This window comes from Triticum aestivum, chromosome 7B (genome assembly GCF_018294505.1).
Source record: "Triticum aestivum cultivar Chinese Spring chromosome 7B, IWGSC CS RefSeq v2.1, whole genome shotgun sequence".
Lineage (NCBI taxonomy): Eukaryota > Viridiplantae > Streptophyta > Magnoliopsida > Poales > Poaceae > Triticum > Triticum aestivum.
In genome coordinates, this window is record NC_057813.1 from 754006615 (window position 1) to 754012676 (window position 6062).

Sequence of the window (6062 nt, forward strand, 5' to 3'; positions counted from 1 at the left end):
GATGGTACTAGTTAACTAGTCCAGTATGGTTAATAGTACATGTTTTTTACTATTGTATAATGTAGGTTTTTTACTGTTTTTAGTAAGTGTTTAAAATGATTAGTAAGTAAATTAATAAACTAGTTGAACTAGTTTAGTTTTAGTTGAACTAGTTTAGTAAGTAAATTAATAAACTAGTTGAACTAGTTGAATTAATAGAACTACTGTATTTTTACTAAGATAATTATTATAACTAATTGAACTACTTTATTTTTAGAAAGAACTAGTTTTTTTTCTATTCATAGTAAGTTTATATTTAGTAAGAACTAGTTGAATTAATAGAACTAGTTGAACATATCATATTTGTTGCTATTTTTTTAGTTTAAGCAATTATTCGGATGTAATAACTTATAGGATTTTTGCTTTTGCAGAAATCAAGGAGCCCCTCCATCATCCCCGTCGTCGTCCCCGTCACCGACCCCCTCCGACCTCGAGGTAAGACCAGCCAAATATCCATGTATATCTTGTGTTGCTCAAATAGGATATGTGGTTGCCCAAGTGGCCAGTCATGTTCAGGTTACACCTCCGAGTGGCCTATGTTTTGCCGGAGTGTTGATTAATTTCCGTTCCGGCAAATTTCAGGCGCTCGATATGTCCTTTTTTAGCAAAGGTCATGCCGGATTTTTCCGTGAATTCTGGCATCACTTGTGCTAGAATATGTAGGAAATATCGAGTGGCCTGAATTTTCTCGAAAAATAATGATCTAATTTAGGTTTTTAGTACATATATTTAATTGTACAAGTTTAATCTTTGAATTATGAATGTATGAAATGTCGTACTCGGACAACGAAAGTCTCCCGGGGGAGTGCAGCTGGTGCCACGACGATCGAGGTATGTGCGATAGTTGCCCTCACCTTGACGAAGATCGGCGCTTCAGCATTAAGCTCGAGGAGACCTTCGATGTGAAACGGTACGCAACGACGACAAGTGTTTTTTCGTAATTAAGCATGACTTTAACTATTTTAACGTCTAATTTTCATCTTTTACAATTCGACTAGCTTATCCCATGCCATGCAAGACGTTATGTCTTGGACAGGATGGGTTTTGAAGACCATGAAAATTTTGAAACAAAGAAAATACACCTAAGGACCCATCATGATATGGATTTTGAAGTAAATCTATACAATTCTCAGAGCGTAACCCATTTTGGTTGCCAAAATTGGAAAGCACTTTACAAAATGTATGGTTTTTATGAGGGTATGATTGTCACCATGGATCTTGGTGATCCTGACATCGAGCAAGACAATGTGGACATTTGGATCCTTGTTGATACGCTTCCGATTCTACCGCTATGTGAATTTCTCAAACATAGTTATTAACTAATTTATATTGTTTATTTCAAAATAGTTGACAACTTATTTCCATTGACAGCTTATTTTGATTTTTCAAAGAATGTGCGGAAGATGGTAGACAAAACCCACTACACCGATGGCTCCGAATTAACTTATAAGGAAAAAATCATCTGATCGCATTTTGTAATTATCTTGAGAATTACAATACCTATTATCGAACTCCTCCAAATTATGGTGAATACGTGCCACTAGTGCACGTGTTGAACCACGGTAATTTCTATGGAGATACCCTGGTAAGATTTTTTACTATTACGACATCCGTGCATCTTTTGCATACTTCTAAAATAGTACATCATTTCTAACTACGAAGTTATTACTATGTTTTTCAACATAAAATCCCGATGGATTGTGTGCCTCATCTGATGTATCAGAATGGTCGCCTTGAAGTTCTGAACATACAGCCAGGTCAACCTACGGATCTCACCTGTGCACATCGGATTTCTAAAACCGGTGAACACATGCTAATCAAAGAATGAAAAAAAAATGTTTGGACATTCGTAAGGAGATTCTTGGAAGTAACATTAAGCTAAAGGCAAGAATTGGAGACATGATAATCTCCATTCTCCATAATGAAGAGTCAGGGGCTATCTTGTTTTTTTGCTATTTTACCTTAGAGAATATAGTAGGTCCTAAGAGAATGTAGTAGGTCCTATGAGGTACAATATATTTATTATGTGGTACAATGTGTTAGAGTTGATGATGAGGAGTAGTTGTGATTGCGACTAGTGACCAATTTGCTACGTGATGTCTCATTGATGAAAACGATGATCTTGAGGAGGTGTTATATGACAATGATGTATTATGATGATAAGTTGTTAATGATATGATGATGATGATGATATTTATTATATCATTGGGTGAAACGGATTAGTTTCAAGTGGATGGACAACCACTTGAAACTAGTCCACGGTTCTTTCACCCCGTGATGTAATAACTCATTATGATGTAAAAACAATCTCTAAATTCCTGTTGTATGAAAACTTGTGTAAAGGTGTATGAATACAACACGAAATAAAAAGGAAATAAAATACAAAATAATAGTAGTAGCGCGGGCAGGGAGAAGCGCTACTACTAATTACCAGTAGCGCTCCTCGGGGAAAGCGCTACTACTAAGTCGGTATACCAGTAGCGTGGGTTAAGGCACACTACTGCTAACCTTTAGCTGTAGCGCCGTACCAGTAGCGCTTCAGCCCGCGCTACTGATAGGCCTAAAACCCGCGTTGTTGCTAGGCTTTTTCCTAGTAGTGGTAGGTTGTTCTTTTACAAATGTTACATCGATCAATTATCGGACACGGTAGGTTGTGCCTAACATTATATTTTGGTTAAGAGAGACCAAACACAACTCATGCTAAGATATTATCTTTTAGTTTAAAGACACATAACTCCATTTTCGCTTCTCTTTCTAACTCAGCAATAATCCTACAGGGCATCACCAATTAATGAGCGTTGAGATAACCTCATTGAACCTACCATAATAATATGTTTATTTTTTCATATTTTATCACTTATTTTACCATTTTTCCTTGGTCACTTTGGTTTTTTCTTAGAAAAGGAGGATGATCCCCGGCCTCTGCATCTGGGTGATGCATACGGTCACTTTATTAATTATTCTCATAAAACCTTACAAAGTAATACCACAGTAAGACTAAAGCCGCCGTCTAAGCAACAAACTATCGCTACACCTATCCAGTTGATGAAGGGGTGCAGATAGCCTGGGCCTAATACCAAACAGACATCGCAGCCAAACCTAACATCTAAGACCTGAGGACCCATCCAGGACGCTTGCCGGGCATGGATCTCGCCGGTCCAGCATGCTCTTAGAGGCCGCCGCCGCCAACTGCCACCGCTCCATCTTCAGAACTGTACTAATGCATCAACCTTGGTCGGTCTAGCTATCGTCGACGCCACCACGGCGCCCAACGGCACCTCCTCCCTGCGCGCAAACAGCTGTGCATGTCGCGGTCACCACTGATACTCCTCAGCATCATGCTGCCAAGTACCACCACTCGACACAGCTTGAAGTCTTTGGAAGATCTGTCGTGTGTAGCACCTGCCGACCAGGCATGACAAAGCGTAGCACCTGTCAGTCAGCCATGACTTGACATCTCCACCCAAGCTCAGCGCAAGACGAAGCCGCTCCACCTCCTGCCTCTGACTTCCGGCGCTGCTCCACAAACGATGCTCCCAAGAGAGAAACGACACCGCAATACCGCCATCGTCCGATCTGAAACACCAGATCCTAGGATTTCCCCCAGAGCAGCATGAGTGGGTCGACAGTAGTTACACGACAATGCCTCCATCAAGGTAACGGCGTAGAACGCCGCCATCGCCTGCCAACGGCTCGGTTTTCACCGGCAACCATGTCTCCCCAACTCGCAGGCGGGACTAGATGATGGATCTTGAGATCCGATCACCAAGCCTCTGGCTGGCCATCTTTGACGACGAAAATGACCACCACCATTGGCCAACGAGACGACGCGAGATGAAGTAGGGCGCTGCCAGCGTGCGTCCTGGCCAGCACCACCGGCGCGAAGCCCGTCTCAGAACACCGCCGCGCGCCACCGGCCGCCGCGAGATCTATGCGAGAACGGCGAGTACGCCCCGCCGCCACCTTCCCTGGGGACCACGCGGGCTTCGCCGGTGTCCCCTCCGGTGGCGGCGAAGCGGGTGAGGAGCGGGGAGGGGCGGCTGGCGGCGCGGTTAGGGTTAGGGGCGGAGGAGAGGAGATGAGATAAATTTTGGTGGCTACCTTTCAGAACAGATGATAAATTATAACTTATAAGTGTAACACAGTACACAACTCGATACCGGTGACACTATATACTTTGTACTCCTTTGTCCATGCCAACTGCGATTAGGGTGATGCAGTGAGACTGCAATTAGGATTCGGATTATGATTGTTCAGACAAGGTTGATTATGACTAAGATGACAATATGCAATTAGTGAAACCAGTGAAACCGTGTTGATCGATTGTATGACTATACATAATTTTGGAATTGTGCAAAGGTCCTACATTTTACCTACATTCTCAAGACTGCTTCGATTGTAAACTACGTCCATTTTACCTACACTGTGTTCATCATGTGTTTTCCGATTGTTACGTTTTGATGTACTAGCTGATCTTCGTAGGAGACTGTGCAGCCGTCCAAGGAAGTGTTACAAACATTGTCAGTCATCCGCCGGCTACTAAATATTCAGGTGTATTATCCAAACTTACATCTGATAATCTGTCAGCTAACAAACCTCTAACCATTTTTCTCAACACAAATAGATGCAATGTGCATGATGTATAATTTTGTGTGCAATGTTACGTCGATATTCTTTACTAATCCGCTTCATCTGAAAATGTCCAACAAAGCACACCAGTAAGACATGGACCCTGTGTTTGGGTTTCTTATCTGCTGATGCATTTTTCTGTTACAATGATTTTTCAATGGCAGCGTCCACGCACGCTCTTCGAACCTAAAAGTTTTCACAGCTACTATAGTAATGGAAAACAAGTTCAGACAAGTTAAGTTTAGGTCTTGTCTTTATTCTCCCTTTTTCATAAATGATAAGTTGTGAACTTACAGTTATGTGTTGTACATCAGCGTGGATAAAGCAAAAAATCATGCAATTGTTTTACTTGGCCGGCCTTGAGTTGATTTAAGATAAAATACTATTAGACATTGAGAAATACAAGAGTCAAAGCTGAGTTCCTAATATAATATTGACATCCTTACTTAATGTTTGGTAAGTGGAACCTTATATTTATTCATTGATTTATAGTACTCCCTCCGTTCCTAAATATAAGTCTTTTTAGAGATTTCAATATAAACTACATATGGAACAAAACGAGTGAATCTATACTCTAAACTACGTCTATATATATCTGTGTGTAGTCCATATTGATATCTCTAAAAAGACTTATATTTAGGAACGGGGAAGTGAGATAAATCAAGTTTATTTCTATATTTCTTTATTATTTCCTAATTATCAACTATAGACAACTGTTTTGCATCACTATTCTTAAAGTTAAATTTGTTACTCCCTCCGTCCCATAATATAAGAATGTTTTTCAAACTATGTTAGCTTGAAAAGCATTTTTTATATTATGGGACAGAGGGAGTAATAGATTGGAGGAATCAGACACAAATCTTTTTCTGGACTAGAGTGCTTCCATGTCACTATAACTTTTGAACTTAATAGGAAAGTTTGTGTCGAATGCAAAAATAATAATAACACGTACAACAACATTTCCCTTCCATCGCCTGGATAATTGCTTCCACTATAATACGAGTTCGCTTGCATCAACATAAAACTCAATTATAATGAAATGGAGTTTTGTCTCCGCAAAAATGTGCACTTGTTTTCATCTAACATGGGCTTTGTTTTCCATGAAATAAGACAAGTCGACCGACACATACATCAGCCATACAGGCGGTGCACACCACGGCCATTAACCCGTACCAATTTTATGTCATCTCCTTGCAAAGGCCTTTCACATCTCCTCCTTTCGAGCCAGCCACACCTCCCTCCAAATTGTATCAGAATGCAGGCCACCCACAGTGAACTCGTCCTGGCCACTTCTCTACGCATGGCTCAAGCGCTCGATCGGATCTATAAGGCTGGTTATAGATCATACAAATGTATCTTGTCGTGTTGTTCGAACCGCCTCGTTGTTTGGAGTG